General features: G+C 49.8%; 1 long non-coding RNA gene across 1 annotated transcript; it reads left to right on the top strand.

Annotated features, from left to right (window-relative positions):
* On the top strand, positions 1–23,746 carry LOC144729251 (uncharacterized). The gene is made up of 3 exons (XR_013587672.1): positions 1–106; positions 22,544–22,646; positions 23,333–23,746. It is a non-coding gene; the product is annotated as an uncharacterized LOC144729251 (long non-coding RNA).
* The last annotated feature ends 1,389 nt before the right edge of the window (positions 23,747–25,135 follow it).

Below are 25,135 nucleotides of genomic sequence, written 5' to 3'. Positions count from 1 at the left end.
GAAAAATCCACGCGACCACGGCGAGAGAGACCATGCAAGCTCCAAATATACAACCGACTTCACAGCATCTGGATCAAACCCACGACCTTCTGTATACCAAGCGAAGGTAGTTAACGTCTCGCCAACGCGGTGGAACATGCAGCGTGCCGGTGGTGGTGGTGGTACTGATGCTGCTGGTGGTTGCTAGTGGTGGTGATGGTTCTGGTGGTGCCGGGCAGAAACAATAGCGACAACAATTGTCGTCCGCATACCACAAAGCACGCGCTTTACAATCAAAGCGAATGCGATCGCTCGCTATCGAATGGTGTCAAATATAACAGCCATAGTCGGTGCCTTTTTTTCGGTGTAAAAAAAACAACTTACGTGTGTAAGATCCCTCCCTACACCATGTGCTGTCTGCACTTGTGCAGCCTTTGTCGTCAATCCACTGCTGGGTTGAGGGCCTCTTTATTTTCCGCTCCCGTCGGGCACTGGGGGATTGACTTTGGCGATGGTTCCCCACGCGGTTTTCTGGAACTCGCTTTTGCTATTTGTACAAAGACCCCCCCCCCCCACACCACCCACCACCGTGAAGCCGACTGCACAGGCAGTGTTAGTTAGCGAGCGCCTATTGAGGTTCAACCACACACACACCATCTACGAAACATGCCCATCCAGTGCTGTAACCTGTGTTTCTCATATAGCGTACGGGATTCTTGGACTGCGTATTTGGTATGTTGATAGCGGCGACTTGCTAGCAACACGTGTATATATTGCATATAAATGTTTATATAGATTTTTGGTTTACCGTCGTTTGAAATTAAAGTACACTTTGCCTATTCTGTAAGCGAGTACGCGTGCAGATGTGTGTTTGTACACGACAGATACACAAGCCAAGCCATTTGTTATGTACACGAGCTATAAGATTATTGTGTATTCGCATTGCAAGGCAAAGATCCCCCGTATAGCCTTCACAAACTGGTGGGGCAAGTGCTGTTGGCGAGTATCGCCTAATGAAGGCCGGCACGGCACACGAGGAGGTGGGTGGTCAATACCACGCCCGGTCGCCTTTGTCTCCCCAGTGGCGAAATTTACTAAATCGCATCAGGTTCGAGGGTCAGAATCGATTCGGATAATCGTCATAGGTGTTGGTGGCCGCGAGCGAGAATCGGACTCGGGTCGCCGGGTTAGTAGCGCAGCGCACTAACTACTAAACTAACCGCTCTCCATACGCATATCCATGCAGATATATATACACACACACAAGCATGTCACGGGGACAAATATCCCTTGTATAGTCCGCACACATACTATACTCTTTGGTTCTTTCGGTAAAGTCACGTAGGTAGAAAAATAAAATAAAACCAAAAATAATACATCACGACGTTTCAATCGCAACAGGCGGAATAAATAATCAAGCAGTGGACCTGCTGAAGCAGCTTCAAATCAAGATCCGCACGTACTGTTTGCTGGTGCTGCTAGCAACGCACCATATACTCGGGGATAATGTGGTCAGCACAAACGCCAGGGCCGCCTTTGTCTCCCCAGTCCTGACGTTCATCGGATACTCGGTGTGAGGCCGTGCGGATCTAGTGGGAGGCACCGGGACAGGTTCCGATAATCGTGGCCGTGAGCGGGATATCGAACCTCGGGGTCGCCGGATTCGTGGTGCAACCACACAGACACACGCGTGTACACACTGACACGTACACATCGTGCACACACGTGGACACGAACACACGTCATCCCGCATGCGTATACTCGGCTACACGCGCGCACATCCACACGTACAGGCGTATACACGAACGCACACATCTGTATACGTACACCACGCACAGACACGGGCATGCACGGGCATGCACACTTTCCCAGATAAATACCCACACACACACACACGCGCGTAAAAATGTGTACGCGCACGCGCGCATATGTGTATTCAGACGTACAGATACACGCGTAAAGATACGAAGACTAACATCCCCCGTATAGGCTAAACAGACTGTTGGGGTGGGGTAAGTGTTGTTAGCGAGCACCTATTAAGGCCGGCACGGCACACAGGGGAGGGGGGGTGGTTATGTTCGGCCGCCTTTGTCTCCCGATTAACAAGTGTTTACACACACACACACACCGGGTACTTGTTTGAGGCCGAGTCGACCTAGGGGAGGCCCGGAACCGCTTCAGATAATTATCGTCACCTGGTGTTGGCCGCGAGCGGGAATCGAACTCGGCTCGCCAGGGTGGGGTTCGTAGCGCAGCGCGCTAACCGCTACACTACACCTGTGCACACACACATACCTATTAACACACACATACCTATTAACACACACATACCTATAAACACACACATACACAAACACACACATACCTATAAACACACACACATACACAAACACACATACCTATAAACACAAATACACACATACCTATAAACACAAGTACACACAAGCACACATACCTATAAACACACACGCACACACACAAGTACACACACATACAAACACACATACAAACACACACACACAAACACACACAAGCACACACATACCTAATAAACACAAGTACACACACATATACACACACACCTATAAACACAAGTACACACACGTACCTATAAACACAAACACACACATACCTATAAACACAAATACACACATACACAAACACACACCTATAATTAAACACAAGTACACACACACAAACACACACACAAGTACACACACGTACCTATAAACACAAACACACACATACCTATAAACACACACACAAACACAAGTACACACACACACACACCTATAACCACACGCACACACGCGCGCACAGAACGCCACCTTTGTCGAGCGCGTTCGCGATGTGCCGTGGGCGAGCGCGTGCACTCTCACGCGCGCGCGCGCGCGGCTGAAACGTGACCCGTTAATTGACCCTTAATTGCACGAAAATATTCGTGCCGCCTTCCCCGATGCGTGAGTCTTTATTGGTTTTTGCCATGTGGCCGAGGCCGACTCGCGCGTGTGCGTGCGCGTTACACGCAAGCAGTGTTAGTCGATCGGCAGGTGGGGGCAATGTGTGTGGGGGGGGGGGTCCCACTTTGGTCCGAGACGTCCGTCTCCGAACGACGTGGAAGAGTGGGGCGCCACGGTGGCTAGGAGATGTTAACTACCTCGCCTGGTCTACATGAGGTCTGTGTCTCTCTCATTATCATCATCATGATCACGGTGGCTAGGAGATGTTAACTACCTCGCCTGGTCTACAGGAGGTCTGTGTCTCTCTCATTACCATCATCATCATCACGGTGGCTAGGAGATGTTAACTACCTCGCCTGGTCTACAGGAGGTCTGTGTCTCTCTCATTATCATCATCATCATCATCACGGTGGCTAGGAGATGTTAACTACCTCGCCTGGTATACAGGAGGTCTGTGTCTCTCTCATTATCATCATCATCATCATCACGGTGGCTAGGCGATGTTAACTACCTCGCCTGGTATACAGGAGGTCTGTGTCTCTCTCATTATCATCATCATGATCACGGTGGCTAGGAGATGTTAACTACCTCGCCTGGTCTACAGGAGGTCTGTGTCTCTCTCATTATCATCATCATCATCACGGTGGCTAGGAGATGTTAACTACCTCGCCTGGTCTACAGGAGGTCTGTGTCTCTCTCATTATCATCATCATCACGGTGGCTAGGAGATGTTAACTACCTCGCCTGGTCTACAGGAGGTCTGTGTCTCTCTCATTATCATCATCATCACGGTGGCTAGGAGACGTTAACTACCTCGCCTGGTCTACAGGAGGTCTGTGTCTCTCTCATTATCATCATCATCATCATCACGGTGGCTAGGAGATGGTTAACTACCTCGCCTGGTCTACAGGAGGTCTGTGTCTCTCTCATTATCATCATTATCATCATCATCACGGTGGCTAGGAGATGTTAACTACCTCGCCTGGTATACAGGAGGTCTGTGTCTCTCTCATTATCATCATCATGATCACGGTGGCTAGGAGATGTTAACTACCTCGCCTGGTCTACAGGAGGTCTGTGTCTCTCTCATTATCATCATCATCATCACGGTGGCTAGGAGATGTTAACTACCTCGCCTGGTCTACAGGAGGTCTGTGTCTCTCTCATTATCATCATCATCACGGTGGCTAGGAGATGTTAACTACCTCGCCTGGTCTACAGGAGGTCTGTGTCTCTCTCATTATCATCATCATCACGGTGGCTAGGAGATGTTAACTACCTCGCCTGGTCTACAGGAGGTCTGTGTCTCTCTCATTATCATCATCATCATCATCATCATCACGGTGGCTAGGAGATGTTAACTACCTCGCCTGGTAGACAGGAGGTCTGTGTCTCTCTCATTATCATCATCATGATCACGGTGGCTAGGAGATGTTCACTACCTCGCCTGGTCTACAGGAGGTCTGTGTCACTCTCATTATCATCATCATCATCACGGTGGCTAGGAGATGTTAACTACCTCGCCTGGTCTACAGGAGGTCTGTGTCTCTCTCATTATCATCATCATCATCATGATCACGGTGGCTAGGAGATGTTAACTACCTCGCCTGGTCTACAGGAGTTTCGTGGGTTCGATACCGACTCTGACGCCTGCTGCTGCTGAATATTTAGAGTTTGCGTGTCTCTCTCTCTCATCATGATCACGGTGGCTAGGAGATGTTAACTACCTCGCCTGGTATACAGGAGTTGTCGTGGGTTCGATCCCAACCCTGACGCCTGCTGCTGCTGTATATTTGGAGTTTGCGTGTCTCTCTCGCTTCCCGTGGTCGCGTGAATTTTTCTCGCGGGTCCTCCGCTTTTTCCCCACCCCTCCACATTTAGAATCAACATCACGCGTTTAGAATATCTTGCCGCTATAAATTTTCACGTGGTTAAGCCACTGCGTTGAGCTATCATTTGTGGCCAGGTAAATTCTGAAACGCGTTCCTTCGGAGTGGGCAGGTAGGTACTTCATTGGACAGCGCATTCGTGCCCGACAGACAGACAAATAATCCCTGGTGGGCAGTGTGGAACCTGTTGTTCCTACCTGTAAAAGAGCTACGTAGCTCAGTGGGCCTTAACTGGTAAAATTAAAACAATAGGTTCTCGTTTTAAATCATTTGAGTGGGGCCAACTTAGCCCCCTCCATCGAGGTGACAGCCCTTTCTGCCTGCAGTACCGTGAGTGAGATGTTTCAAGGCTGTACCTGTATACCTTGATGTAGATTCCATCTTTCTAGCCCTTGCATAACAACATTAGAAGTTGCACCACTCGTCGCCGACTATATATACACACACACACTATATATACAACAGCTATACATTCGTCAATAACACTGTGCCCTTAATAAGATATACTGTATAAAAATATATATATAAATATATAATGGATGACCTTTCTGGCAATGGACCTTATTCATGGCAGAGAAGCACGCTGTTTCGTGTGGAAGGTTGCGAGTTCAAATCCTGGTCGGGGGTTTGACTCCAGCCCACTCTCCCTCCCGGTGGTCGATAAAATATGTATCACCTGTTGGAGGAAATTAACAGTGCTTGTCCAGTGGATGGACTTGCCATCGCCATAGGAACGTGGAGTGTCCACCAGTTGACTCGGGGATGTGCACAGGCGGAGAGTGAGAACCGATTGAAGTGGTCGTGTGATCGAAAACATTTTTTTATTTGACTTTGGACGACTCGGTGGGAGAGTTGTAAAAAAAAGAAGGGAGGCACTGTAGTTATTAATGAATGTGCTGGTGTATATCACGCAGCCTAACCTCCCAGCCACCCTCTCTCTAAACGACTTGGAGGGGGAATAAAAACAACTAAATATACCGCAGTTCGTCACGAGTGTGCGAGATTAAAATCAATTCTGGCTTAAATACCTTTCGGACGTGACCAGGGCGCGCGCTCGCTCGCGATGTGGACCGAGGCGAGGGGCGTCATGAACACCACTTGGATGATGCTCTTGCGAAATTCTCGGGAAATGTCACCGTTTAAGTCCCCTGCCCCCCTGTCCACACCAGGAGGTTCCGTTTGTACCACGGGCGGCATTATTTACGTGCGCAGAGACGAAGCGGTGGTGGTGGTGGTGATGATGATGATGATTGCACACCCGCACCAGCTACACGTTCTTTTTTAAAATCCTTTATATTAAGTTCGCTTGCTTGCTTGCGTGCTTGCTTGTGTGCTTGCTTACGTGCTTGCTTGCGTGCTTGCTTGCGTGCTTGCTTGCTTGCTTACGACCGTGCAAATCTTTCGGTCGTTTTTTTAACCCACTTCCCGTGATCCAATCGAGCTGACATTTTCCACACAGACTCGTTGTGCGAGACAATTAATGTTCGTGAAAAAAAATTCCCAAAATTTTACACTTTTTAGGGAAAACAAATTAAATATTTAATTACCAATTGCTTTATACTGGCAGACAATCATCTGACCCATAGGTGGCAGCCATCTCAAGCCAGAGGACGAGAAGACTCTAGCCGCCACGCATATAAAGGATTTATAGTGAAAAACTTTGTTTTTACGGGTTTACTTGTTTCCCTTCAAGCTGATGCCCGTCACTGGTGTCGGTGGTGATCGTGAGCGGGGACCGAACTCTGCTTTCAGGGTTCGTAACACAGCGCGCTAACCCCTCACACCACCGCTCCCCACCCGAACCAAAGACAAAGATCCCCCGTCTAGCCTTCACAGACTGGTGGGGCAAGTGCTGTTAGCGAGCACCTAATGAAGACCGGCACGACACACGAGGGGGTGGGTGGCCAGCACCGCCCCCCCGGCCGCCTTTGTCTCCCCAGTGGCGATGTTTACACACCGCACCAGATGGCCAGAATCGATTCGAATAATCGCGACACTGGGTGTTGATTTGCCGCGTGCGGGAATCGAACTCGGGTCGCCGGGTTCGTAGCGCAGCGTAGCGTTGACCGCTGCGCTACCACTCAAGCGCAGCCTCGCCACCGTCAGCGCCACTCGAGTGAGAACGCACGCGAGCCAAGATCATCTCAGACGCGATCCGCTCCCGGCTCCAGGGAGCCCCGTGGCTCCGCGTGTCTGTGCCGGGCCTAATCAGCACACGTGGGCCACCCCTGAGGTTTTGCCTCATTATTACGACGTTGCCGTATGCGGTGAGCTATCCACTGCTGGATGAAGCCTGCACCGCCCCCCGCCCCCGCCCCCCATCCAATCCAATCCTACCCGCTCCTCGCCAATGCGTCGCTGTTCGTCACGGTCTCGCGCTGATTACGAAGATAATGATGATGATGTCGGTTCGAGGAATAGCAACCATTTAACAGGACACAATAGATTTCGATTTAAAGCTTTCGTGACTGCAGGGATTAATCTTCTTGGTTCTTTCGGTAAAGTCACGTAGAAGGGAAGTAATAAAATAATGAAAATAAAACATAATGAAATAATTCTCACGACGTTTCGGCCACAACGCAAGCAGCCGTCCTCAGTTGAAGACCAGGTCTATCGGGGAGACAGCGTCTGAATGAAACACCACCACGCTTGGAGCGTCTATTTAAGCTAGGACACAATAGAATGAGGCTCATTTTTGATGTCCAGTCCGAGAGATGCGGGGTGAATTTCCAGGCTGTAGGCCAGTGGTGCTTCACCTGTATTGCAGCCTGCACACATTTGGTTCTCAGAAAGGGCATCTCGCTTGCACCCCAGGTTAAGAACCGCTGCTGTAGACAATGCATGGAGACCCGCAGACTCACACGTGACGGTGGCTTATGGGATTAATAGCAACGGTTAACAGTGCGCGAAAGAATAAGAATTGTCGACGGGTATGAACGACAGGCCATCGACAATTCCCATGGTGGACACTGCCCATGGTAGACTATTCCCACGGTGGGCACTGCCTTGAGGATTTGCATCTCCCCAGCTGATGCCAATCCCACACTGCGTCGAGTTCGTCCTCGAGTGACCGTCTATTGGGGTGTCCACGCGACGCTCCGGGTGCTGTCCATGACGACGACGACGATGCCGACAATCTTCAATCCACCGCCGCCAAAGAGGCTCAATCCGCCGAGTGGGGGCCCAGATCTCGCGAGAGGCTCTCGGTGTCTCGCGTCCTCTCGACCTCCTCCACGGGCCGGCGTGTGAGCGGCGTGTGAGCGGCGTGTGAGCGGCGTGTGAGCGGCGTGTGAGCTGCGTGTGAGCGGCGTGTGAGCTGCGTGTGAGCTGCGTGTGAGCTGCACGAAGGCAGTCGTCGGCCGTTCTTGAGTTGTGCCGCTGAAGGAATTCCCCCACCGCTCCCCTTACCCCCCCCCTCTCCCCCCCCGGACGCTGTTTCATTAATTAGCAGCGCGCAATTGCAGGATTAACCCCACGGGGGACGTGTAATCTTTAGGAATACATTTCGTAAGACAGGCGAGTATATTTAAACATAAAAAAAATTGTATTTAGACGTGGCCGATAATATAAGTGGTGGGAATGAATAAGAATAATATCGCTTGGAAATTTAATAATAATATTGTACTAATCACGTGGGATGGAATAATTATCTGGGCCAATCTTTCGGCGAAATGCCCAAGGTCTCGTCGTGTTATTAAGGCCAGCGTGCTTGGATATGTAGACTGAATAGAACGATTTGACTGGGAATACTACAGAGGTACAACGAGAAGAAGGGGAATTTGCACCGTAAGCGATTTGAACAACTGCATGTTTGTTGACCTTCTTTGGCCAACAACCGCCATCATCGGAGGTGCGGGGGAAGGACAACAAACTAAACACACAAATCAGTGCTAAATTAATGAGTTTTCAATCTAGATGATGATTTAAAAGTGCATCGCTCCAGCGGCTTCCTAATATGGGAGAGAAGAGCGTTCCAGACGGCCGCAGAAGCGCATCTGAAAGCGCTCGATGCGGTGACCGCCGTCTTTGTTACAAAAGCCGCTGCTTGTCGGGAGGATGAGCGGAGTGTCGCGTGATGATGGTTTGTGCTCTTTGACGCGATCAGCGCGACCAGGCTGGGCTCCTGGTGGCATAGCACCCCCCCATTCAATGCAACGGGGAGGAGAATCCGATGCAGGGTTTTGTTGGGTTAAACATCGCGGACAGAGCTGAAGAGGAAGCAAGGCAGGCAGGCAGGCAGGCCACGATCGCCGGTGTCTGTGAGAGAGGACATGGCACACACACACACAGAGACTCATACTCTTAGTTTTTTTCGGTAGAGACACGTAGGTAAAAAAAGGAATAATAATAAAATAATAATAAATGAAAAATAACTAAACTGTGATTTAACGCAGTTATTTTTCATTTATTATTATTTTATTTTATTATGAATAATAATACAATAATAATAAAAGAAAAATCACAACTGTGATTTAATTAAGTTATTTTTCATTTATTATTCTTTTCTTTTCTTATTATTATTATTATTTTTTTACCTACGTGACTTTACCGAAAGAAACCTAAGAGTATGGATCCTTGCAGTCACGAAAGCTTCAAATCTAGAATGAACACACACACACAGAGACAAAGGCGGCTACGCGCACGTTTGGTGGTTATTAATTTTTTTAATTAGAGGAGTATGATGATAATGACGACGCGGGTGATGGTGTCGAAAAATTGTTTTAGATGTTGATCATGTTTAATAGTAATGCAGAAGGAAATCATAATCGTTGAATTGGAATATATAAGTTTATGATAATGACGTCACGTTCGCATAATCAGGAGCTTGCTGCTTTATAAATTCAACAGAAACATTTATTTTCAATTGAATCTCTGGGTCTACTGGGCCATTGGGTCCCACGATCGTTTCCGTCACCGATGCATCTCCTTGCCAGCGTCTCTCTCAGAGGTCGCAACCGGGTACCCGATACCCGTACCCTACCCGTACCCGGCTACCCGGCCCTGGTGCGGCCGGGTACGGTACGGATAAGGAATCAAAACCCGTTTGCGACCTATGGTCTCTCTCCATCCCTCTCTGGCCATCGTTGGATCTCTCTTCCCTCGAGGCGGATTCCATTCCGTGCGGTGTTTTGACATTTTGACGTCCACTTGCACCACTGTCCACGGTCTTCCTCTGCAAACTGACACCTTTCACCGCCACCACCACCGCCACCGCTCCCTCCACCGCCACCACCACCGCTCCCTCCACCTCCACCGCTACCACCACCACCATCAAAGATCCCCCGTATAGCCTTAACAGACTGTTGGGGCAAGTGCTGTTAGCGAACACCTAATGAAGGCCGGAACGGTACATCGAAGGGGTGGGTGACCAGCACCACGCCCGACCGCCTTTGTCTCCCTAGTGGCGATGTTTACACACGCCACACCAGGTACTCGTGTGAGGCTGGGTCGAACCCAAGACACCGGTTCAGATAATCGTCACCGGGTACTGGCCGTGAGAGGGAATCGAACTCGGGTGGCCGGGTTCGTTACGCTACCATCCGCTTCAGCCGGTCGCAATTCATTCTGGCCACGTGGCCAGCATCTATCACCCCCCCCCCCCCCCGCACTTGACCTGCCCTCGGCAGCCCTGACTCTGAGTGTCTATTCCTCTCTCTCTCTCCAGACCTTCCGTGGTCTCTGCATGCTCAACTAAATCGCGGATAAAGCGCCCTGGGATGAGAGAGAGAGAAAAAAGTCACCACCAGTTATTATTATTATTGCTATTAATATTTTTTTTTTACCGAACTGTGTTGTTTCAAAGCTCGTGCACTCTAAGATCAATGAAGCAAAACAATAACTATTTGAAACGCTACATAGCGAACGGTACACGTAACATGTACACGCGCGTGTTGATATGAAGTGGGAACTCTGCCGTCTCATTCAAATACCCGAACGGGACCATTCCCTGCCGATGAACCATTTGATCTAATTGGCAGGGACTTAGCGCGTGATGCCAACCGGAAATGAAATGAATACGGAGTTTAATCCTCCCCCACCCCCATCATGTCCTCCTCAACCCCTCCCCCAACGAGAAACCCACCACCCAGCCCGTCACTCGCTCACCACCCAGCCCATCATGCACTCACCACCCAGCCCGTCACACACCCACCACCCAGCCCATCATGCACTCACCACCCAGCCCGTCACACACCCACCACTTAGCCCGTCACACACTCACCACCCAGCCCATCACACACCCACCACCCAGCCCGTCACTCACTCACCACCCAGCCCGTCACTCACTCACCACCCAGCCCGTCACACACTCACCACCCAGCCCATCACGCACTCACCACCCAGCCCGTCACTCACTCACCACCCAGCCTGTCACTCACCACCCAGCCCATCACACACTCACCACCCAGCCCGTCACATAACCCACCACCCAGCCCGTCACATAACCCACCACCCAGCCCATCACACGCCCACCACCCAGCCCATCACTCACCACCCAGCCCATCACACATTCACCACCCAGCCCGTCACACACCCACCACCCAGCCCATCACACACTCACCACCCAGCCCGTCACACACCCACCACCCAGCCCATCACACACTCACCACCCAGCCCGTCACTCACTCACCACCCAGCCCGTCACACACTCACCACCCAGCCCGTCACCCACCGCTCACCCTTCACCCAATCGCTACACCCACCAGCGCACCAACCACACAGCCAACACACACATCAACCATCATACCATAACCATAACACTCTCACGCCCTCAATCACACATCGCATACACCATGACACATACACACCATCACACATACACACCATCACACACCATCACATACACCATCACACACACCATCACACACACAACATCACACACCATCACACACACACACCATCACACACCATCACACACCATCACACACACACCATCACATACACACACCATCACACACCATCACATACACACACCATCACACACCATCACACACCATGACACACACACACCATCACACACCATGACACACACACACCATCACACACACACACCATGACACACACACACCATCACACACACACACACACACCATCACACACACACCATCACACACCATCACACACACCATCACACACACACCATCACACACACACCATCACACACACCATCACACACACACACCATCACACACACACCATCACACACACACCATCACACACACACCATCACACACACACCATCACACACACACACCATCACACACACACACCATCACACACACACCATCACACACACACCATCACACACACACCATCACACACACACCATCACACACACCATCACACACACACCATCACACACACACCATCACACACACACCATCACACACCATCACACACACCATCACACATACACACCATCACACACACACCACACACCATCACACACTCCCCATCTTTCCCACGCACACCACGCGCAGCAATCCATCGTGCGGGAATCGCACCGCCATGCCCAGCGCCAGCGATCACCACCCTCTCCTTTCAACTCTCACCACCAAACACCCCGCTTCCCTCCCTCCCTCCATGCCTCCCTCCCTGCCCCCACGGGCAGCCCGTGCTGCCCCCCTCCTCCACCTCGTCTCTCTTGCCCCTTCAAGGCCAAGTGCGACAGCTGCACAGGCATTTTCCTTCCGATGTAACCTCAACCGAGCTCGCACACAATGGAGAACGCATGCACATGTGCCGTTGTTGAAACCCATCGACGCGTTGTCTTCTTAACATGCGGGTTGGTTTCTTTTTTCGCGTGGCAATTAATAATTGTTTTTATTGTTATTACGTCCCATGTTGTTACCGTGTTGTGTGTGGATTATGAGACGGGGAGAAACGAAGCGTTGAGGGCGGTGCGTCTTATAATCCGGTAATGTGTGCGTGTGTGTGGGGAGCGGTGGTGTAGTGGTTAGCGCTACGCTGCGCTACGAACCTGGCGCCCCGGGTTCGATTCCCGCTCACGGCCAACACCCGGTGACGATTATCTGAACCGGGTCCTGGGCGTCCCCTAGGTCGACTAAGCCTCAAAATGAGTACCTGATGCGATGTCTAAACATCGCCACTGGGGAGACAAAGGCGGCCGGGCGTGGCGTTTGCCACCTACCCCCCCTTCATGCACCGTTTCGGCCTTCATCGGTGCTACTCGCTAACAGCACTTGCCCCTACAGTCTGTCACAGGCTATACGGGGGATATTTATATTTGTCTTTGTGTGCGAAACCAGATTTGTATCACTTCATTGGCACTGGGCACGCGTTTTGGGTGCGTCTTACTGTTTTGGACGCGAACTGACTTAGTCTTTGCTGCGGTGAGAACATTGAGGTGAAACTTAAACGCAAGCAGCAATTCGGCCGGTGTCTGCGTGGATTATTTGAGAGTATTCTTGCTGATGTAAATGTCCACACGCATTGACAAGAGCCACTTCTGATTTAAAGCTTTCGTGACTGCAGGGATTCATATTCTTGGTTCTTTCGGTAAAGTCATCACGGAGAAGGGAAATAATAAAATAATAAAAATATAAAATAAATACAAATTCTCACGACGTCTCGACTGCAGCACAAGCAATCGTCATCAGGTGTGAAATCCACAGCAAGAAAATTCAAATTTTCTCTTGCTGTGGATTTTATAATATTATTTCTTTATTATATTATTTTATTATTTCCCTTATGCGTAACTTTACCGAAAGAACCAATAACATGAGCCACTTCGTTGAGCTGTAGTTTGTGGCCAGGTCGCCGCTTCTGATATAAAAAGAAATAAGCTAATATCTCAGTGGGATTGATCTGGTAAGGTGGTTTAGTTTTTTTATTCTTAGGTTTTTTCGGTAAAGTGTGCTTCAGCCGCACCGAACCTCACAAAAATAATATTCAGGGCCTACCTTGGCTCCTCCCACCCTCAACCAGTATATATACAAGGACTGTTTTCTTGAAATTTCTCTTACTTGATACAGCTATTGGGCTGTGACGGTTCCACCTGAAGACGGAAGCTTGTGTTGCCTCCGAAACGTCGTGATTTTTATTTTATTTTTATTTTACTTGTATTAATTTTAATTTTTTACCTACGTGACTTTACCGAAAAAAACCTAAGAATATAAATCATTGCAGTCACGAAAGCTTCAAATCTAGAATGGTTTAGTTTAATTTGTAACACGTTTCTAAGTTATTTGTTCAACTTTCCTATACTTTGCACTCCAATCACGTGTGTGTACTGTTTGTTGGTGTAAGCTCCTGACTTGCCCCAACTGGACATCTGTGAAAAAGAACTTCATTGCTCATCGGATTCCTCCGGTGTAAATGAACATCAACAAAAAAATCGAGTCCATCAGTCGATTGACTTCCCACACCAATCTCATCGAGCAGCCGTTGTTGAACAAAGTCCGACGTTTTTCGAACTTCTGTGGTCTCATCAGCAGAGCGAAGCGTGGCCCGCTGGGTTGCCGGACGTCATCGGCAGGAGCACTTCGTACATGGGGCCTCCCTGGCCAGTATCAAAATATAATAATTGTTTTTTACACGATTTCTATTAACTCACTCTGTCTGTTGTTGTTGTTGTCGTATCCTCAAATCTTGTAACTCAAGTTTAACCCACTTTCCAATGTGCTATCGACTGCAAACTTGGCATACTTATGTCATACTGATGACAATACTATATTCTATCATAAAAAATGAAAAACATATATTTTAACATTGTTTTTTATATGTTATGTTTCGGCTTTGGTCTAATTGTCCACGCTCAACTGACGTTGGCTGTAAATCACCACGGCCCCTTACGTTATGGCAAGCTTCGGGGCCACTTCCTGGAGTCGTGGAGTTTTTCCATTACGAGTAGGGTACATTCCATTAAAGCGTGTTTAAAAAAAAGTAGTTTAAAATATTTCTTATTTTTTTATTGCCAGAAAGGGTAAAACCTATTTCTAATAGAGCAGCGCTCCTTAAACTTTCACTGCAGCCTTGCATCCATTGGGTTATCAGTCGATAATGCAACAAAGTACAATGTCAATAAATGCATCGGGGTTTGATGAAACAAAGTGGTTGGGATTTACACTATGAGACCTCCTTTACCAGTGACAAAATATAGTAATAGGTTTTTACCCTTTCAACTGGTACAAAAACTGACACCTTTATACAAGGCATCATGTTTGCAATAACCACAACACAAGCAGTCAAAATGCAAACAAAAAGAAACAACTCTGATGATGATAATGACAGTGCATATCATTATCATCATCAGAGTTGTTTCTTTTTGTTTGCATTTTGACTGTTTGTGTTGTGGTTATTGCAAACATGATGCCTTGTATAAAGGTGTCAGTTTTTGTACCAGTTGAAAGGGTAAAAACCTATTACTATAAAGTGGTTGGGCTTACGTGCCAGTGCTTACGTTCTCTTTTGGATGATTTACCTTTTAAAAAAATCTTCCCAAGTTGTCGCCAGCCCCAGAAAGGGCATCTCTCACCCCCAAGGGGGTGCGGCGTGCTGCCCAGGTTAAGAATCACTGGTTTAAAATTTGGAACGCCCTATATATATCACATATTTTACGAAAGTAATGTTCTCATAAGTTTTACTCTACGCAGGTTAAGAAGTTGAGTACATGACGCGTGCGAATAACCGCTCCGTCGATGAGAGAGATTGGGCTCTGTGAAGCCGATCTCGAATACGCGGTGACACGACTCAGGGTAGGAGTTTCGGGTGGGTCGGTCGGTCGTCTTTGGTTCATTAATAACGAAGTCCCACCTGTTCATCCTCTGTGAGAACCCTCTGCATTGCTGCCCAGTCGTCTGCATGTACAGCATGTTGAACTTCTTTCGCACCGTACGTAGCCAACCGGTGGGGGGGGGGGGTTAAGGACAACAGCGGTCTGAGCTCTGTGCTCGCATCGCGCATCCAAATTTGCCACCGTGAAAATTAAAATGTGAAACCACCTCTCCAGAAACGGCCAAGCACTCACTTGCGATTGCATCGCTCCCTGGCGGTGGCCCAACGGCCCACCTGGTGGACCGCTCAGGAATGGCTGCCAACGTTGTTGGGTTTTCACTTGAGTTTGATTTGAAGTACCCCCCGTGAGCTAAGACGCTCTTAAGGCGGGTTTCGTCGATACAAAACCGCACGCCGTTTTCGTGACGGGCATAACAGAGAAAGAAAAATACTTGAATGATACAATTAATAATTAACAAAAAAAAGGTAAGAAATTATATAATTTGAAAAGTAAAATTTGTCTTTTTAAAAGTGAGTTAAGTAAAAATTCAAAAAAGGTGCAAGATTAAGTCATAAAATGTGCCAATGGTAAAACACGCCGTTTCCCAAGAAACACTTAATTTAAATCTCTAATAATTGTTTTAAATATCAATGCGCCAGCAACGACATTGCACCCAGCAAACCAGGCGACGTTTCGGGCAATGGCCCTTCTTCATAGGATTGCCTGAGACGTCGCCTGTTTATACATTTCATATATATGTTACTATTAAGGCCACACACTCATTGACGAATGTTTCTGCTGTTTATCTGGGCTTATATTTGTCTGCTATAAATTGTCACATCATAAGCCACTTCGTTGAGCTGTCATTTGTGGCCAGGTCGCTTCTGAAAAAAGAGCAATACTTCGAGATTTGAAGCTTTCGTGACTGCAAGGATTCATATTCTTAGGTTTTATCGTTAAAGTTACGTAGGTAAAACATTAAAATTAATAAAAGTAAAATAAAATAAAAAATCACGACGTTTCGGAGGCTTGTATTGCCTCCGAAACGTCGTGATTTTTAATTTTATTTTACTTTTATTAATTTTAATGTTTTACCTACGTGACTTTACCGAAAAAACCTAAGAATATAGCAATACTTCGCTCAGTGGGCCTTACCTGGTAAAATCAACAAATAAGAATCGTCTGTTTGTTGTGCACCACTGTCAACACGGCAGTATCACCAAATAATCCGTCCTCATTAAAATTAAACTTAGGGCGCCAAATCTCTCGCACCATCATCATCATCATAATAATTGTTTCCGATCCACCGTGGCGGCCTGGCCGTGGGCTGAGAGATGATACCTCGCGGCAGGGCTCTTTCTCCGTGACGTGGGCTGGCCCAGGGAGGTGGTGGGGGCTCTGGAAATGTGGGGGGGGGGGGGGCTGTGGAGGGTGACGCGGTGCGAAGTGGACTTGCCTGAAGATCGGTACCAGCGGTGTCAAAATCGGCCTCTATTGATGAGCCTCGTGAAGGGCGCTCGCTCCTGGTCAGTTGGGAGGCAGTCGCCCTCCAACAACAAAGGAGGGCAGAGGCAGAGGAGAGCGACGCTCACAGCAACGAGCAGAGCACCCGGCGGATAAAAAACTCAGCAAGTTGGCACAGTTAGGGGGGCACGGCTGGTGCATCGGCCAGTCGTCTCGGTCAGTCAACCCATGGCACCAGCTTGGGTCTCTTCCGCGAAAGTTTGGTCAACGAGCCTTCGACACTTCACGCGGTAGCCTCAAAGTGCACCTGGCCTGGCACAGGCACCGTGGTGACGTCACCGTCACTTAGTGGCGATTGGCGGCTGTTGGCATTGGCAGGGTTTAGGGAGCGTCGTTTGTCATCCCCCCCCCCCCCCCCCCAGTGAGATCCTTTCCATGATGGCTCGGTATTGCCATCGTGCTGGGTATAAAATTAGCTTCTTGTTCGGCGAATTAATTGCACGCCCCCCCACCCACCCACCACCCCCACCCGCCGTTTCCCCATCGTCACCTTCATCAGTAATGCATAATAATTGTCATCATCATGATAATCGTAAGAATAGCGACAACGATAATGCTGCAATTTGTAACGGGGCGCCGACATAAAAATAGAGTGACTCCGAGGCGCGAGGCCAACCTCTGTGGCCCTCCAAAGCCAGGAGAGAGAGAAGAGAGTTGGGGGGGGGGAATGGTGGGGGGCTCTTTAAGTGTCTCTTAAAATAGGCGTGGATTAAACGTTGCTGCTGCGATTTGCGTAGCGGGACGACGACGACGATGATGAATTTGGCCGCGTTCCCGACGGCCGGGCTCTCACGGAGGAACGATGACCGGCAGTAACGGTCTTGGCCATCATAATTCATTATATTTACTGATCTTGCGTTGGTCATTGATTGATCATTTATTCACTGATCATTCACTTATCCACCACGTGTCACGCAATGAGCACCCATCGTCATGGAATAGTCATTGACACATCATGTCCCACACAATCATCAATCGCAGGTCAATCGACAATTATATTTACTTTCCTGGCTTATATAAATTAGGGGTGCTGCTGGATTCGTTAACAGACTCGAGCTTGCAATCCAGAAGTCTACACCGGCTCGACCTCCCGGCGTGGCAGCTGAAACAATAGTGGCAGGCTTCTTAAACCAACCACCCCACCACCTCCGCCTCTGCCCACCCAGAAAGTGTTTGTACCTACACCGCAGAGACTCGATCCTGCGCCAGGCCACGCATCACGTGACAACGCGGTGGCCACTCGAACCTCCTCCGAGACATCCGAGCCCAGGTGCCTCTCGCTCTCAGCGGAGCGCACTTTCGTCGGCACTGAAGCGAACAAGGACATTCGTGAGGACTACGCCTCTGCCGAGGAATCACCCTACGGGGACACTGCCTCCCCCCCCCCCCGCAAATTTGCGCGGGATACACGGCCGCGCGGGAAGGTCTGGAGGGTGTGGGTCGGGGGATGAGAGACGTCGTCGGCAGGTACGAACGTGTGGGCGCGAGGGTGACGATGGTGTTAACGACTTCGGCGTCGGCTCCTCGGGGAGTTTTCCCTCCACGTTTAGAATCGACGTCATCACGCCCTGTAGAGGAGTCGGCCGCGATGCATTTCGCCACGTGTCACGTGATGAGCCGCTTCGCTGAGCTGTCATTTGTGGCCGGGTCGCTACTGGAAAAAATAAAGAACCCGCATAGCTCATTGGGCCTTACCTGGTAAAAACACAACTAACTCATAGTTGAGTTTATAACACTGTGGGATGCGGGTGACGTAATCGCGCTGATTTGTGGCGTGACGTTACCACGGCCCGCCTGCCCGCCTGCCCACCCGGGCAGCAGCCAGCAAAACTTGTTTTTTTCCTTTCCCGATATAGCGTTGTGCATGAAGCTGCGCGCTCCGTGTGTCTCTTTGCATGTGCGCACGCGTTGTGCCACACGTATCGCTGCCTGTGCGTCATTTCCACCGTCGCGTCTACAGTAGACACGTGCCGAGGCAGCTGAAGATGAAAATTGCGCCCTGAATGTTATTTAGACGTGGACATAATGTCGGAAATTACCTCGTAGCACGCCCCTGCCCTCTACGTCATTTCATTCGGTCACCGTTTTGCCAGCTATGCCGAGCGCCTTGGGTGAAGGCGCTCTATAAATATAAATTGGACTCGATCCACGTGTTCTTCTCGCCGTCTCTCGGAATCATTCCCAGCGTGCATCTCTCCACGTCAGCGTTTGTCCCATTTGCCTGTGCCACTGCGCATGATGCGTCTGATCCGCTTGTCTCAGCTGGGAGTCTTAATCCGTGAACGAACCCGGACCAGACATTGCACTTGTCGGTACCATCCGAGATGGCATAGCTTCATCAGCCGTTCCAATTTATTGTATGTATGTTGAACTTCTTTCGCACTGTACGTGATCAACCCGTGCTAAGCGGAGGTGCCAATAATAGCGAATTCTGCCACGGTCGCGACATGTTAACTACCTCGCCAGGTATACAGGAGGTCGTGGGTTCGATCCCGACCCTGACGCATACTGTATCTTCGGAGTTTGCGTGTCTCTCTCCTCCGTGGTGGCGTGGATTTATCTCCGGGTCCTCCGGTGTGTTTTTCTCCACATTTAGAAGCAATGTGCGTTTAGACTATTTGACTGCGATACATTTCCACGTGATAAGCCACTTCGTTGAGCTATCATTTGTGGCCAGGACGTTTCTGAAAAAGAGCTACATAGCTCAGTGGGCCTTACCTTGAAAAAAAAAAGTTCTTAATTAAAAATCAGGTGGGTTATTACAATAATTCGTTCGTATTAGCCGTAAAAATAAATTCATTTGCTACGAATTCCTGCTCTGCCCGATGTATTACGTGATTCAAACTTTTGTTGTTGTTTCTGAAATCGTTGTTATTCGGGCACGCCGCGCCTGGCGCAAGGATTCAAACGGGACAGGGTCGGGGTGGAGGGGGTGGGGGGGGACCTCCTTCGTCCACCAATGTTGCCATCCCCTCTTTGGTAGTCCGGCACCTTCACTGGGACCAACCACCTTGTGCCACCCGGTGCAGTTACACCGCCTGCACACACCATCGCTGCGCCACTGGCTTGCACGCGCGCAAAATCCGTGGTGGTCTTGCATTTGCTGCCGTGCGTTCTTTATTTCATGTTGTTGCAAAATACGTGCATTTGTCTCCACCGTCTGCTAACCATTTCCCCGTAATAATAATAATAATAGTGTAATGATCATAATGAGGCATTTACCTACAATGTCACTGACAACTAATACGCACAAATCTGACGCACAGAACAATTGGCCCCGGCGAAGTTCGTGTTTACGTGCGTTGGACGCACGACGTCGTGACATTTGCAGCTGCAGCGGTGAACGACTGCGTGCAGATGTGCAATGAGACTCAATCCCTGCTGCTGCTGCTGCTGCTGCACGATATTACTCGTGCGCAGTGCCAGCAGCGAGGAGCGTGTCGGCTCCGAAGAGATGTTCACTTTGGTTTCACCAAAGTGGGGGGGGGGCAAGAGATGTTCGTTAGCGAGCGCCTATTAAGCGAATATCATGCACGTTGACCTTCTTTCGCACCGTACGCGGCCGAGCGCGCTAATCGGAGATGCGGATTTTGGCCGGCCGTCGAGCGAAGGCGGTTACTACCGCACCGCGCGGCGCTTTGAGATGCGCTTTTGCGGCCGTCTGGAACGCTCTTCCTTCCGATCGTAGGAAGCCACCGGAGCTATGCACTTCTAAAGCATCTTGATTGAAAACTAATTTATTTTTGTGTTTAGTTTGTTGTCCATCCACGCAACTCAGATTAGCACGGTTGGCTACGTACGGTGCGAAAGAAGTTCAACATGCATGCATTCCAGGATCTTTGTACTGTATTTGTATGTGGCTGCGCTGCACTTCAAACGTACTCGCTAACAGCACTTTCCCCTACAATCTGTACGGCTAAATAGGTGGTGGGATCGTTGTCTTTGTAAGTGACTGCGCTGGACTTCGTAGGTGTTTAGCTACCAGCACGTGTCCCCTACAGCCTGTACGCCTAATAATCGTGGACGAGCCTATTGCCCCTCGCCGCACGCACATTAATATTGTGGACAAATGTGCCTTTGGCGCACGCACTCCCTGCAGGGGGAAGCCGTCATAATTACGGGAGTAGGATGACTCGCAGGAGACGCCGTAAGACGGCCGCAGACCCCTCATTGCCCAAGCTGGAGACACGGCACACGCGAGCCCAAAGACAAAGCTCCCCCGTGTAGCCTGAACAGACTGTTGGGGCAAGTGCTGTTAGCGAGTAGCACCTAATGAAGGCCGACAGGGCGCACGAGGGGGTGGAAGGGGGGTTGGCCAGCACCACGCCCGGCCGCCTTTTTTATACCCAGTGGCGATGTTTACACATCGAAACGGATGCTAATTTGAGGCTGAGTCGACCTAGGCGAGGCCCACGACCGGTTCAAATAATCTTCAACGGTGTCGGCCTTGATCGGCAATCGAACTCGGCAAGGCGCGCGCGCACACAGAGACAAAGATTCCCGTGTAGCCATACGGACCGGAGGGGCAAGTGCCGTTAGCAAGTTCACTATGAAATCCGTCAAAGGGGCACTACGGGGTGGGGTGCGGTGGTCTGGACCACCCGCTGCCGCCTTTGTCTCCCCAGTTGGTGATGTTTGCACACCGTGCCATGCAGGCACTAATTATTGTTCATGTTGAGGCTGCATAGCACTCGCCACTGGTATAATAACCGTAGCCGGAATCGTACTCAACCCTCCGAGATTTCTCGAGCGGTGCGCGAACACAACAACAACCCCAGTTCGCCACTGCGTGGCAGTGACGTCCCCAGGGCGCTTGTGCCAGGCTAGGTGCACCTTCATACCACGAGAAGTGTCGAATTCTCGCTGCTGGCAGGAGATCACGGGTACAGACCCAGGTGCCATGCGTTAACTGACTGAGATGATTGGCTGATGCACCACCTGTGCTTTCCACTGTGCCAAAGTTCTCCCTTTTTAACCGCCGGCGCTCCGCTCGCTGTTGTGAGCCTCGCATACCAAAGGCGATAGCCCCAACTAAGTAACGGTGGCGTCACCACGGCGCCTGTGCCAGGCCAGGTGCACTTTAAGGCTACCACGTGAAGTGTCGAAGGCTCGCTGACAGGAGGTCTCGGGACAGACCCAGCAGGTGCCATGGGTTAGCTGACTGAGATGACCGGTAGATGCACACCAACTGTGCCCTCTACTCATTTCAGCCGCCCGGCGCTCCGCTCGTTGTTGTGAGCGTCGCTTCTCTACCCTCCGTTGTTGCTGGAGGCCTCCAACTGCCCAGTAGCAGCGTCCTTCACGAGCCTCCTCCACAGAGGCCGATCTTGACACCGCTGGTATCGGTCTTCGGCAAGTCCACTCAGCTCCACATCCTACCGTACCCCATCAGTCCATTTCGTCTCCAGATGGATTGTAGGCATGCCAGTCTGAATGTTTGTTTCTAACCGGCGCAGATATTCCATTATAAGGAGGGCATGACTGGGCCAATGCCACCCGACTGATTCGGAGTGAGACATCTGCTGTCAAACCGGAGCTGCTCATAAGCACACTGCCCAGGTATGGGAAACTCTCCTCTCTCTCCACAACTGCGCCATCAACATTGGGAAGCTGAGGGGTGGAGTGTGTTTTGGTGGCACAAAATACCCAGGCAGGTGCCTAGTTTTGGTGGGTCTCGTGGCAAGACCCTATCTCTTAGTGGCACACTCCAGGCTCGGCAGCAGCGCCTCCAACTCCTCTGAGTGAGCAGCAACCACCAGGCACCACTGTGGAAACACCAACATGAGCTCGTGCCTGCGTCGCATATACATATACACACATACACGCAATTGTCCATACATACACACCAAGACATATGCAGTTACACACGCACACACACACACACCGCGCACACGTGCACTCGTAGCAGAAAGCCCGTTATGAAAGAGAGAAAAAAGATTAAAACCGCCTCCAAAACAAAACAGCTCTCACACGAAACATTAGCAGATTTGAGAAAGTGCGGGGTGAGTGCGGGGGGGGGGGGGGAGGGCAGGGGGGGGGCATTGGGGGGTGGATAGGGGGGGGGCAGGGGGGGGCATTGGGGGGTGGATAGGGGGGAGGGGTACTCTAGAATGGTTCGAACTTCCCTGCAGAGCCCATTCATCACACGGCTTCTAATGCGCGCTAATCGCGCTGCGAGGAACGGCTGGAATTCACAAACAAGACGGCCCCCCGACTCTTACCCCCCCCCCTCTCCCCCGGGGTAGGCTGGACACACAGGGCAAGCACACGCATCATCAGAGATGACGACTACTCACGCGCACAAGAGCCCCGTACCCGACTAAACAACAACAACGACAACAACGGTGGTATAATAATAATAATAATCGAATCGTTTGTTTGCCATACGCGCGCTGAAAGGATTCAAGGCGTCCAGGAGTCGAGCCGGCCAGCAACGCATCACTCGCCCGGATGGCTATAACGTGCAGGGCCCGTAACGATTAATCGATTACAAATTCGATTCGTGATAAATTCGTCGAGCGGGGTCTGTCCAGGAACGTCGAGTATGCGCTCACACACGACACGCGCATCAGACGCCCGGATGACTAACAAGTACAGGGCCCGTAACTAAAACTAATTTACTAAATTATATCTTTTATCTTGACTTAAAGCTTTCGTGACTGGAGGAATTCATATTTTTGGGTCTTTCGGTAAAGTCACGTAGATAGGTTCAAAGAAAAAAATATATATATTTTATTTGAACCTATCTCCGTGACTTTACCGAAAGCTCCAAGAATATATATTTTATGTTACCTATGTAGCTCTTTTTTTTAGAAGCGGCCTGGCCACAGTGGATAGCTCAACGAAGTTACCCACCATTATAGCAGCCAAAATAATCTGAACTCGTGATGTTGATTCTAAATGTGTGGGGGGGGGGGGGGGCTGGAGGACCTGGAGAAAATCCACGATACTACGGGGAGAGAGAGAGACACACGAAAACTCCAAAAATACATCAGGCGTCAGGGTCGGCATCGAACCCACGCACTCCTGTGTACCAGACGAGAGAGCTGACATCTCTTCAAACACGATTCGTACTCAAATATAATCATGTTCGTGATGGCTGTGGATCTAGCCAGATGCACAACAAGCGCATCCATCCCACATCAGACGACTAAAGCGAACGGCGCGTCTCACAATTAATTAGTTTAACAGTAGATTAATCAGCTCATGAAACGAGCATGAATTGCAACAATAATAAAAAAACATCTTCTTGGTTATTTCGGTAAAGTTACGTAGAATGGAAATAATAAAATAATAAAAATAAAACATAATAAAATAATTCTCACGACGTTTCGGCCACAACGCAAGCAGCCGTCCTCATGTGGAGAGCAGGTCTGTCGAGTAGACGTCGTGAGAATTATTTTATTATGTTTTGTTTTTATTATTTTATTATTTCCATTCTACGTGACTTTACCGAAAGAACCAAGAAGATGAATCCCTGCAGTCACGAAAGCTTTAAATCGTAGTTTAACAGTAGATGAATCAGCTCATGAAACGAGCATGAATTGCAACAATAATCAAAACCTCACACATTCGTCATCAATAGGTGGACGGACTCTCTGACCCATTCCATTCCTCGGCTGCCCGTCCGTTGTTACCCTTGACCATCGGCTAACATCGTTCCTTCTCGCCATGACGCATTCTGTCCAGCGTGCATGGCGTTTATCGTCTTGGTCTCCATAATCCACGTGCTCCTCTTTCTGCCTTTCAACGCGATTCTTAGCGCGCGCGTATTTCCATGCATTCTCCGTGTTATTGTTTTCATAGTATGTCCCGTTCATGGCCACGTTATCACTTCCACAATCGAGATAAACTTTGTGTGGGGGGGGGGGGGTAGGGATGACAAATTGGTGTAACAAAAATATTTAAAAATAAATTCTAAGTATTCGCGCTGCACACCGACTCTGTTCCACGTCTTTCAACTCTCTTCACATCTTTCGCGCTCTCTCTCTCCCCTCCCTCCCCTCGCTCACTGGTTCCTTCCCTCCCTCCGCCCCCCTCCCTACCTC

The sequence above is a fragment of the Lampetra planeri genome, chromosome 32 (genome assembly GCF_965212315.1).
Source record: "Lampetra planeri chromosome 32, kcLamPlan1.2.h2, whole genome shotgun sequence".
Lineage (NCBI taxonomy): Eukaryota > Metazoa > Chordata > Hyperoartia > Petromyzontiformes > Petromyzontidae > Lampetra > Lampetra planeri.
The sequence above is the reverse complement of the archived record's forward strand: the minus strand, read 5'-3'. Positions and strand labels throughout refer to the sequence as shown.